This window comes from Desmodus rotundus, chromosome 6, assembly GCF_022682495.2.
Source record: "Desmodus rotundus isolate HL8 chromosome 6, HLdesRot8A.1, whole genome shotgun sequence".
Taxonomy (NCBI): Eukaryota; Metazoa; Chordata; class Mammalia; order Chiroptera; family Phyllostomidae; genus Desmodus; species Desmodus rotundus.
The window spans coordinates 107628796-107641929 of record NC_071392.1 but is presented as its reverse complement, the minus strand read 5'-3'; positions in this window follow the sequence as shown (position 1 = coordinate 107641929).

The window sequence follows — 13134 nt, the reverse complement described above, 5'->3', positions numbered from 1 at the left end:
TAATTGATGCAACAGAGGTACAACCTGAGCTCAGTTTTATTGGAATGAGCTACACCTGTGACTTTTTGCTGTCAGGGTCCAGAGGCAAAGCATGTATCAGTTCGGAGTTTGCTGGCTGCAAGTACCAGTTACCCATCAGGCCAGTTTAAGGAAAACAAAGAGAGAACTTAAAGCTTTGTGGGGAAAGAAGGAGAAGGTCCTCTCAGGTCAAGGGCAAGAACCCAGCTGGACTTCTGGATGAACTGGAAGCAGAGCAAGGTTTACCAGAAGGAACCTCTCTCTCTCTGCAAACTTGTTTTCTGTTTCCAGATAATAAAATGAGACATATGTCTGCCAGCCACTCCCAAGTCCTGTGACAATTCCAACTCCCCAGAGAGAGACTAAAAAATCCCTAATCATTCCAATTTCCAAATCCCAGAGAAAAGGCTCTCATTGGCCCAGCTTGAGTCAGGTTCCCCTTCCTCCAGAACAATCATGGCCACCATACAGGTGACGTAGGTTACCAGGAACCCACCTCTGTGGATCAAGACCACAAAAAGAGGGAATTGTTTTGAGTAGAGGAGATATTTTAATAGATGTCCCTCAAAGAACCATTGATGTCACTTTATGGGCAAACATCTGGGAGACATTTGTGACACAGGAGATGACTATTGAGTTTCTGATTTCTGCATAGTAGGGAGACCTTTTTTTAGGTAGTAATCAAAACAGGACGTTTTTTTCCCCCAGCAAAAAGTGGACAAACGCTGGAGTGGTCTTCATAAGCCCTCTGTAGTGGGTGTTCTGATGGCCTCCTGTGGCAGTAGCATTCATGCTAGGCCACCAACGATTCTGAGTTTGCTTCCCAGGCACTTGATAGGATTGCACTTCTTCACATCTTGGTGTCAGGAGTGGCTGTGTCACTTGCTTTTACTGTGGTCAATAAAGTAGGAGTAAAAGTACGTATGTCACTCCCGGGTCCAAATTTTAAGAGCTAGTAGGCAATTTTTAATTTCCTCATTCCCTCAGGAGCAGCAATAGACAATGCTTGAGACAGTTTAGTTCCATCAGTCTGGGTCCTGGAGTGGGAAATCATGGAATAATGCCCCTAGGTGACTCACAGTGGTGAGGTGAAATAAGAAATAAATAAATAAGCAAGAAATAAACCTTTGCCGTTATAAAACAAGATTGGTGCTTGCTTGTTACCACAGCAAAACCCAGCCTATCATGACAGATGCATCTTCTTAATGTCCAGTCTTTCTCTCTCCCCACTGTACAGCATCAAGTCAGTTTGAGTGGGATGGACCCCCATCTCCTAAATGTGGGTGTGGACTGTGGTCTAAGCCAGCTGAAGTAATCTCATGCACCTTGTATTGATTGCTTCAGGGGTAGCCCTATTACCCTGGCCTACATCTATCACTACCCAATATTCATTCACCTCATCACAATAATTGCATAAGACCCTCACTGTCTCCCTCGATGTCATTAAGGAACCATTTACCACTGGCAGCTATTTTGTGACCAGGAGGAGAACCAGCCTAAAGATGAAGTCAGTACATGGAATGAGGAAAGACAGAAAGAACTGAACAGAAACAGAGTTGGAGTTCTGATCAAGGCCTACCTGAATCCTTCTACCAAACAAAGTTACGTAAGTCAATCAATTCCCTTTGTTGTTGATTCTGATTTAAGCTGTAGTCTGTGTTATACTTGAAACCCAAAGCATTCCAACTATGACTGTTCACTGCACAGCTCTGAGTCGTAACCAGTGCTATAGACTCCCCGGTGGGAAAGCTCTGAACAATGGCAGGAAGAGAAGCTGGAAATTCTACTTGATTTACATGCCAGTTCCTTTTCACAAATGAGTGAATCACAATGCAGGCAGAACACAGGGAAGGACCAGGATGAGGCCTGATGTCAGAGCGTGTCCTCTGCCAGCCCTCACAGCTGGGGTTCTGCTGCCCGCACAGGCAGCCCAGCCCAGCCCAGCCCAGCCCAGCCCAGGACCTGAGCCAGGCATGATGGGCAGGAGCCCCAGTCCTATTGCAGGTTGGGACCTGGAGTCACATCTTTTTTTTTCCAAATACGCAGTTTCAATCTGTGTGTCAGCTAGCTATTGGATGATGTCACATATCTGCAGATGTGAAGGCAGCTTCATTTAGATATGGTTTTTATTGTTAATGTTAATACCCTCAGGTTGTTTAATAAATATATACCCAGATGTTTAAAAAATATATATGCAGTTTCTGCTGGACCAGAGATGAGCTTGAGTGTCCATGAAATCTCCAAGTTCAAGGCATTGTCTGTCCCCACCCACCACTTTCCAATACATATGTACTGTGCCCCAACCATGTACCTGGGCTTCTGTTGGGTTCTAGATATGCAACTGTGACTTAAACCAGAGACCTGCATGGAGCTTCAGTTGAATAAGTAAGGCGGACATTGGTCAAGCAATCAACAGAATAAATCTCACACGGCGTCTGGTACCAGGAGGTCCAGAAACAGGAGGCTTTGGCTTGAATATGTTTAGGGAAGCATTAGGTATGAGATCTACAGGGAAACATCAGGGTTAAGTTAGATGTATTAGTCTACTTGGCTGCCATAACAAAATACCATTGACCAGCTGGCTTAAACAAAACAAATTAATTTTCGCACAGTTTTTGAGGCTGCACAGCCAAGATCAAGGTTCCAGCCACTTTGGTTTCTGGTAAGGCCACCTTCTTGCTACGTCCTCATATGGCCTTTGCTTGGTGTGTGTGTGGGGAGAGAGAGGGAGAGTGAGCTCTCTGGCATCTCTTCTTAGACACTAATCCTACTGGATCAGGGCCCCACCCTTATTGCTTCATTTGACCTTAATTACTTGCTCCAAAATAGCCGCACAGTGGGTTGGGGCTTCAACATACGAAGTTCTTGGAGACACGTACCTTTAGTCCATAACACTAGGCACGCAGTGAAAAGGAGGGTGCCCCCTATAGAAGGGGTAGCACATGCATAGGCCCAGTAGCCTATTCACAGATTCAAGAGGCTCAGCTAATAAATAATACATTGACAAATACAAAGAAAGCCACATCTTAGATACAACATAATCAAACTACTAAAAACCAAAGATTTAAAAAAGCAGGCAGGCAGAACTAAAAACAAAACATATTTCAGAGAAACAATTAGACTAACAGCCTGCTTCTCATGAGAAAGAAGATAGAAGACTGAAATGATATCTTTAAAGCCTACAGGGAGACGAAAACTGTCAAATGAGAAATTCCGTACTCAGTGAAAACAGCCTTCACAAATTGAGGTGAAATAAAGACATTTTCAGCCCAGGAAGTAAAAATTGGAGAATTCAATTCCAGCAAGCCTGCACTACAAGTTTTTCAAGTTCAAGAAAAAGAATTCTAGGGGGAAACACAGAACGATAGGATGAAATGAAGATCACTGGAAAAGTATATACACGGACAAATATGAAAACTACTTTAAAATAAATTGCTGTGTAAAGCAACAACAACGATGTATCATGAGATTTGTAAAAGGTAGAAGTAAGTCATGTGACAGAAATAGCATGGAGGGTAGGAGCAGTAAAGAGAATTACACTGTTACGAGGCTCTCACATTGTTTGGAAAATTGAAAGTGCTAATTCAAGTCATGCTGTAATAAGTTGAGATGTATCTCATAATCTCTAAAGTAAGCACTACAAGTATATAAATGGTTTATCTAAAATTCCATTGAAAAAAGAAATTGAAAGCAGGGTTTGAAACAGATACTTATTCACTCATGTTCATAGCAGCATTATTCACAATAACCAAAAGGTGGAAGGAGCCCAAATGCCCACCAACAGGTGAATGGAAACACAAAATGTAACATATCCATACAGTGGGGTATTACTCAGCCTTCAAAGGAAGAAAGTTCTGACGCATGCCATGACATAGATGAACCTTGAAGACACAACGCTAAGTGAAATAAGCCCATCACGAAATACAAATATTCTGTGGCTCCATTAATATGAACTACAGGCAACGTCAGAGATATGATGGGTTCAGTTCCGGGCCATCACAATAAAGTGAACATAACACTGAAGTTTTTGGCTTCCCAGTGCATGTAGAAGTTATGTTTCTACTACACTGTAGTCTATTAAGTGGGCAATAGGATTATTTCTTAAAAAAAAAAAGGTAATGTATTTTTCTTAATTCAAAAATACTGTATTGTTAAAAAATGCTAATCATCATCTGAGACGTCAGTGAGTCATAATCTTTTTGCCGGTGGAGGGTCTTACCTTTAATTTGTGAAAGAAATGCAGTATCTGCACAGCACAATACAGCACGGTGAGATACGGCAAGGTATACCTGTGTCTAAAGCAGTCAAGTTCACGGAGACAGAAAATAAACTGGTGGTTTCCAGGAGCGGGGGAAGGGAGAATTGGGAGTTATTGTTTAATGGAGATGGAATTTCAATGTTGCAAGATGAAATGTATTCTGGGGATTGAATGCACTTAAATAGGAATTACCCAAAGATACTGCATAGTGCACCTCAGCTGTACACTTGAAAATGGCTATAGCCCTGGCCAGGCGTCTCAGTTGGTTGAAGCGTCATCTCATACACATAAAGGTTGTGGATTCCATCCCCGGTTGGGTTGCATAGAGGAGGCAACTAATGGATGTTTCTCTCTCACATCTAAGTCTTTCTCTCTCTCTCCCTTCCTCTCTAACATCAATAAACACATCCTCAGGTGAGGAATTTAAAAAAACTTTAAATGGCTATAATGGTACATTTTGTTATGTGTATTTTACCACAGTTTTTTAAAAATATCAAATGGATAAGATAAAATGAAATAACCAAATACCCAAAAGAAGGGAGAAAAAGAGAAAAACAAGAACAAAACCCAGGTAGGACAAATAGAAGACAAGATTACAGAAGTAAATGATTTGGTGCCATACCTGTAATTACGTTAAAGGTAAGTGGACTAAATATTTTAATTTAAAAAAAAGTTTGACAGTCTGAATTAAAGAAACAAAAAGATTCAACTGTACAATGTGTATAAGAGACACACTTTAATTTAAGGACATATAGGTTAAAAGATTTTTAAAAATGAAGAGAATGAGGGGGAAGTGCAGATGGAGGTGGAAGAGAGGGTATGGGGGGATAAATGCTAAATAAGTAAATAACTAAATATTATGCAGCCTGTAAAAACGATAAAAGAATGGAGATTTAGCTAATATTTAAATAAGAAATAATACCTACCTTATACAAATTCTTCAAGAAAATAGGGGGAGGGGAGGAGGGAAGGGACAGCGGGGAGCAGGGTTTTCGGGAACTACTATAAAGGACACATGGACAAAACCAAGGGGGAGGGTGGAAGCAAGGGAGGGAGGTGGGTTTGGCTGGGGTAGGGGGGAGTGGTGGGGAGAAAATGCAGACAACTGTAATTGAACAACAATAAAGTAATTAAAAAACAAAATAAAAGTCTAAGCATGTTGCATATTAAAAAGAAAAAGAAAATAGGAGGGACACTTCCCCACTTGTCAGGTCAGCATGATCCTACGATCAGAACCCGGCAGGAGCACACGAGAGTAGATCTCACAGACCCCTCTCTCTCATGACTGAAAATGCAACAACCCTGAACAAAATGCTAGCAAATCAAACCCAGCAATAAATAAAAAGGGGAATAAACCATAACCAAATGGAGTTTGTCCCAGAAATGCAAAATGGTTTAACATTTTATTTTTTAAAGATATTATTTGTTTATTTTCAGAGAGAGGGGAAGGGAGGGAGAAAGAGAAGGAGAGAAACATCTATGTGTGGTTGCCTGTCACACACTCCCTATTGGGGACCTGGCCCGCAACCCAGGCCTGTGCCCTGACTGGGAATCAAACCAACGGCGCTTTGGTTCTCAGGACAGCACTCAATCTACTGAGCCGCACCAGCCAGGGCTGGTTTAACATCTTCAAATCAACCAAAATCTGAACAGATGATGAAAATGCATTTGCTAAAATTCAACACCTATTCACAGTAAAAGCTCTTAGCAACCTAGGAATAGAACGTCCTCAGTCTGATGCAGGGTATGTAGGGAAGACACCTGGAGCTAACATCATCCTTGATGGCAACATATTGAACACTTTCTGCCCTAGGTTCAGGAACAGAGCAAGTGTCAGCTGTCACCACCTCTCATCAACACTTTACTACATGTTCTAGCCAGGACTGCAAGGCAAGAAAAAGAGAAGTGATAAAGATAGGGAAGAAAAAAAGTAAAACTCTCTTTATTCAAAGATAACATGATTGAGTAGATAGAAAATCCTAAGGAATCTTAAACTTTTAGGACCAATAAATGATTGTCTTAGTCTTGGTTGCTATCCTGAAACACCCCAGACTGGGTCTTATCAACAAGAGAAGTGTATTTCTCACACTTCTGGAGTCTGGAGGTCTGAGACCCAGGGTGCCAGCACAGCACGGTCAGGTTCTGGTGAAGGCCCCTTTTTGGGTTGCAAAAGCAACACTATACCAAAAGCAACTTGATGTCTTCATTCCAGCCAATGTCAGAAAAGCTTTTTAAAGAATAAGTCAAAATCGTTTTGAAATAACAACAACAAAAAAGTACGTATAACTGAACCTAACAAAATTCACGTAAGAAGACCTCTGTAGAGGAAACCATAAACATTTTAATAGATATCAAAGAATGAATGATGGAGACACCAAGTTAACCGAGACGGAAGACTCACTACTGTGAAGCTAGTATTCTCTCTAGGTGCTTATAGATTCAAAGCAACCCCAATTGATTTTTCATAGGGAACTTGACAAGATGATTCTAATGTAAAATTTATATGAAACTGCAGAAGACCAAGAACAGCCAAGGTACTGTTGAAGAAGTTCAAGATGGGAGGCATTGCTCTATCAGCTAATAAGACTTGTACTAAAGCTCCAAAAATTGAGACAGTCTGATACCAGCACAAGAGCCAACAAAATCCAACAGGCCGAAAGGAGCCCCAAGGCAGATTAACGCTAAAGATAGCATTGCGGAACACTGTTGGAAAACGGTCTTTTGAATAAATGGTATTGAGCTGACTGACTATCCAAATGGGGAAAATAACACTGGAAGTCTTTCACACCAGACTCCAAAGCCAACTTCTGATGGATTATGGACCTAAATATGAAAAGGAAAATAATAAATGTGGGCTGACACACAGAAGATAATAAATATTTCTTGAATGAATGGGTGTATAGATGGGATGTGTTGTTCCAATTTCACTTCATTTATTTTACAAAGAACAAGACCAATTTCCGCCGGATTATGGACTTATATGTGAAAGTCAAAACAATAAAGCTTTAGGAGATAGTGTACAATATCTTCGTGACCTCAGGCAGAAAAAGTTTCCTTAAATAAGACAAGAGAGCACACTAACCACAAAGGGAAGATTGATAAATTGGACTTCAAGAAACATCCAGAATGTACAAATAATAATAATAATAATGGAAAGACAGACCAGTAGAAAAATGGGCAAGAACAGGCTCTTTACCTCCCACAGAGAAAGTCCAAATGGCCAATAAGTATATGAAATGTGCTTGGCCTCACTAGGAATCAAGGAAATGAACCCGAGTGAGCAACTACTACAGACCCAGGAGAGAGCGGACAGTGCAAAGTCCGACAGCACCAACTGCTGGCGAGAACTGCTGGTGAATGTACACGGAGGCTCTTACACATTGCTGGGGGAGTGTGCTTTGTAGTCATTTTGGAAAGCAGTTGGCATTATTTTTTTTAAGTGAAGCCTAGGCATACCTATAACCCAGGAATTCTGCTCCAAAGTATACACCTAAGAGAAATACATGCCTAAGTTAGAGCAGTAGAGGTCTATAAGAATGTTCATAGCAGCATTATTTATAATAGCTCCAAGTTGGAAAGCACCCAGATGTCCATCATCAGGAGAAGGGATAAATTGTGGAATATTCACTCAATGGACTGCTGTGCATAGCACTGAGTATAAATGGGCTACAGTTGCATGCAATGCTCGTAAAATAACGTGGAGTGAAAAAAAGCCCGACACAAAAGAACCCACATTCAATGATGCCTTTATATAAACCTCATAACCAAGCACAACTAAACAGGCCTCTGCCCCCACAATCTTCCACCACTCCTGTACTTATGAGCTACGTGAAGAGTAGCAATAAGAGACGCGTGAAAGTGTCCTATCTGGACAGTTATGTCTACTCTGTAGCTTCTCACTGCCGTGTAGAAACAAGCTGTAAAATAAGCAGACAGTTCTTAGTGCAAGGAGGTCTCGACCCTGCCTCCTGCCACAGACAAAGCTTTCGTCAGTAACCTCCTGCTGGTCACCCTAGGTAGCTAAGCAAACTTTCTTCAAAATATGTTTCAGGGAGTGAGATGGCTGAATGACGCCCTGGACAGACTTCACTTTACTGAGAACTGCCTGCCGATTTTACAGAAGGGCTGAGCAAGGCTTTCCACCGCAGCCAGCTGGGTGTGAGGTTCCCCGTCGCTTCACTCAAGCTTCTGCCGCAACAAGACAGAGGGCAAAGACTCGGGTCCCTGGCCTCCTCCTGCAATTTGGGATCCACTTCACGGTTGCTGACAAATAATTCTTCAGGCTGCAGCAAGCGCATGGCTGGGGCCATTCCATAAGTGCTTAACAGATGAAATTTCGTCTCTTTTACTTGTTTCTTAATCCTGTTTTGGGGGGCAGGAGCAGGTTAGAGACAGAAGCTCTATAGCCTGTCTTTCCAGGGCACTCCCTGGCCACCGTCGAAGGTCCCACCTCCATGAGGGAGCTGGGTCTCCACGCTCAGCCCATGCTTTAAGCAGCAAGGAATGCAGTGACTCAGCTGGCTGCTCAGGAACACCTCGGCGAGCACGGCCGAGGGGAAGGAAGTCATTACGCAGACAGCTGGGCTGTGAAAAACAAAAATACTCCACACACCACACTCCACAAGGCAGTGTGGCCGGGTGTCCCATGACCCAGCGGGATGCTTCTGCCATGTGGCACGCCACTCACGTGGCACTCACCCCTCACGCACTGCCAGGCCACTCCTCTGAGCAGCTTGGAAAGCTGACTGGGTGGGACCCCGGGAGAATCTGTGACTGTCTTTACTCTTCCTATTGCTTCCCTCAGCATCTGCCTTTATTCTCCTTGCTCCTTCCTCTTTAATTCCCTTGCCCTTATAAAAACAAACAAACGAACAAAAAAGGCTGGAATTTAGTATTTCACACCTGCTGGACACTTGGTGGGGACACCATGAGGTCAAGACACTGGCAACCCAGTGAACCAGGCAGATACCAGCAACAAGTCATATCACCTGGGCAGGGGCCAGAGTCCCGGAGAGAGGGGCCAGAGGAAGACAGATGGCAGCAAGGGATTGAGACTTCAAGGAAGAGGCAAGACCAGCAAAGGCGAAGACTTTTACTCACTAATCTTGACTGGAGACCTACTCTGTGCCAGACACCGTTCTCGGGACAGATCAGTGAAGACAGACCAAATGTCTTGCCCTTGGGGGCTATGTTGTCATGGGGGGGAGGCAGACCAACACCAGACGCCATATATAAGTAAGTTAGATAGCCTATGGAAAGGTGATTGGGGCTTCTAGAACAGATTAGCCCTGGGAAGTTGGACAGGAGGGGTCAGGTAGAGAGGTGGCATCTGAGTCATCTGGAGGTGGGTGAGGGAGTGAGCCATGTGCATGTCTGGGGAAAGAGCATTCAGGGGCAGAGGAAACCGCCAGGACAAAGGGGACAGTGTGCCTGGTGTGCCTGAGGACCAACAAGGGAGGGGATGTGGCAGCGGCAGTGAGTGAGGGAGACCTGAGTGGGAGGCCGGAGAAGAGGGAGGTGTGAGACAGGGAGCCACGGAGGGTTTGCACGGAGACCAAACCAGACTTGACTTTGGTTTTAGCAGCATCCCACTGTCAGATGGCTTTGTCCTCTGAGAATACAATGCAGGAGGAGTACCGAATGAATCTGTTTGGTGGTGGTGATGGTTTCATGGGTATCTACACCTGTCAAAACTCAAAGGTACACTTTAAACACGTGTGGTTTACTGTACACCAGTCGTACCGCAATAAAACTGGAAAAATACTGCACTTTAAATCTTTTACTGTTTTCCCCACTTAACAATAGAAGTTCCATCCAGGCCGTTGTGTGTATAGCTACTTCATAGCTCTCACTGCTGTGCAGAAAGAAGTCTTGCCAAAGATGTAGAATGTTAGGAAGTCGATGAGAGGGATGCTGGGAAGAGCTGGAATCACACACAGCGTTGGCAGATGAGGGTCTGGCAGTGTTAGGATAGTCACAGCGCAGGAGTTTCAGAAGAATGATTTAAGTAAAAGGTGAGATAAGCCTTTGGGGAAACCAAAGGAGCCCAGAATAATTTTTGGATGGTTGTGCTCTCTGGTAAAATACAATACTATATAAAGGATGTCAGACCAGGCAACCATGCAATCTACCCCCTGCTACCAAATTACTTAAATAATTCTTGGGCCCTGGCCGGTGTGGATCAGTGGATTGAGTGCTGGCCTGCAAACTAAAAGGTCGCTGGTTCGATTCCCAGGCAGGGCACATGCCTGGGTTGTGGGCCAGGTCCCCAGTAGGGGGTGCACATGAGGCAACCACACATCGATGTTTCTCTCCCTCTCTCCTTCTCTTTCCCTCTCTAAAAATAGATAAAATCTTTTTTAAAAAAAATAATTCTTGGGTCACAGTAAATATTAGGATAGGATGGCATGTATAACCAAAATTCTGTTGAATATAGGATAAGATTTTGTTCAGTATACTTTTAAGTTAATAACTAGCTTCCTTTTCTTCATATGTAACAATGGTTCCTCCTTCGCCAGCTTGTTAGAGAGATCAAATAAGAGCATTCATTCACTAACACATGCAACTGATGCTTTTTTGTACCAGGCACTAAGTGAGGTTCCAGGATACAGCGATGAGCTTATCCTCACCTAAACACTAAGGTGTTTACACTGAGGTGTCACCTAAAACTCTAGGATGAGAAGACACATGATGCTACGAGAGCCTATGTGAGGGAAAGTCGACCTAGCCAGAAGGTGTATTAGTTAGTTATCGCTGTGTAACAAATCACCACAAACTTCAAGGCTTTGAACAGCAAATGTATTATCTCACCATTTCTGTGAGTCAGGGGTCTGGGCACGGCCAGTTGGGTCTTCTGCTTTGGGACTTACAGGGCTGTGATCAAGTTGGGCTGCATTCTCATTTGGAGGCTGAACTGGGGAAGAACTGCTTCCGAGGTGCTCAGGTTGTTGGCAGGATTCATCTCCTTGTGGCTGTAGGACTAAGGACTCCAGCTTCTTGCTGGAGGCTGCCACAGCGCCTAGAGACCACTCACAGCTCCTTGCCACGTAAGCTGTTTACTTCAGGGAGTCAGCAAGGACAGTCTGCAGCCCGCAGTCTGTAAGGTAATCTTCGGAGGGACAGCCCAGCACCTCTGCCACATTCTATTGGTTAAAATTAACTCACAGGCCCCGCCCACATCCGAGAGGAAGGGGTAACACAAAGACATGAGTCTGTCTACCCCCGAAGGCTTCCCTGAGGAAGCAACAATGGAGCTGGGATCTAGTACCCTGACAGCAATACTCTCCCGTCACTCTCCTGCTCAGCAACTCAGGTCCCACGGTGTTGCCCCCATTCCAGGCCAGACAGGCTGTCTCCTTGTGCTCACTCCCTCTCTCCAGCATCCATCCATGCCTTCATGCACCACTTCCACCCACTTAGGCAGCCCCTGCCTCTCCTGTATACACTCCAAAATCTACAGAGGATCCCAGGCTGAGCATAAATATATTGATCTTCCCTAAGCAATATTTTTAAACATCTATTTAAGTGAAGAGCACCACACTAGACCCCCCCCCCCCCTTGAACTGCAAAGCATTATGAGACAGGATCCTGAATGCCAGACCCAGGGTGGGGAGCACAAGGTATACTCAAAAAGAGGAAGAATAAAAGGTTCCCTTGCCGAAGGTCAAGTTCCTGGGGCAGCTGGCAAATCCTACAAGGGATTTTGGGTGCTCCACGTCATACACTGTTTTATGGTCTTTGAGTAGTCTTCCCTAGGCTGGAAATCACAAGCGGGTTCCAAAAGAGTTCGGTCAAACTGACGTTTTTCCGGGAAGGGCAGTTGGAGCGGGAACTGCCCAGCGGTAGCCCACACTGCCAGGCAACCTGGCCGGGCAGCTCAGTCCTTGGCTGGCACAAAGGCTTCGTTGGAAGGGGTAGGAAATAGCAACAGCAGTCTCCTTCCCTACAGCCGAGGAATCTCTGATCGCATCCAGGGCTAGTCCCTGAAAGGCTGGAAGAAGAGACCCCAGTAGCTGCGCAGCTTTAGCCACATCAACAGGTAAAGGGAACAGGGAAGGGAAAAGGAAAGAAAAACCCGGCCAGCAGCCCAGTCCAGCTTCCTCTGGCCGGAGGCAGTGGGCGGGGCCAGCGGGGCCCTGCACTGCTTCCGCAGCCCCACCTCTCAGCCCCAGAACTCCCTAGCCCGGGCTCAGAGACTACAGCCTTGGGCCCATGCACCTGCCCACTGCTGCTATAGGAAGCTCAATCTCTGCAGATCTCTTGGAGGGCAGAAGCAGCCTGGCTCTAGGGGCAGAGGAAGGCCTGGCTTCCTCTCAGTCTCTCCTTCCTGTCCCCCATCTTCCCAAGTGCCTGCTCCTCCAGAAGCCAGGGGGCTTTTTCTCTATACTCATTTATCATTTGCTCGGAGGACTTTGACACTATCAGATTCCTTCCCCACCTCACCCCCCCTCACCTCACCTCACTTTCCATTCTCAACAGTGAACGACCCCCAGGACCTTGTACAAACTAGTCTCTCTACACCTGCAACATTGTTCCCACCTTCATTCACCTAACAAATTACAACCTCTTTTTCAGGCTTAGTCAGGAACGCTTTCCTTGACCCCTCCCACCCTGCTACAGGCTCCAGGGCTTGGCGTACCTCAGCCCTCATCATTCCACTTCGCAGTGGCCTGGCTGCCAGTCTGTTCTTGTCTTTCTTTCCCTCCTTCCTCCCCTCCCCCTCCCCCCAAGACTGCTGTGGCTGCAGCATCTCCAGTGTCTGGCCCGGGCAAGGTCCTCTACACCTCTGCCTGGATGGAAGACTCCTACAGCCGCTTCGCGTCTTAGAGCAGCAGATCTCGAACTAGAGTGTGCATCTG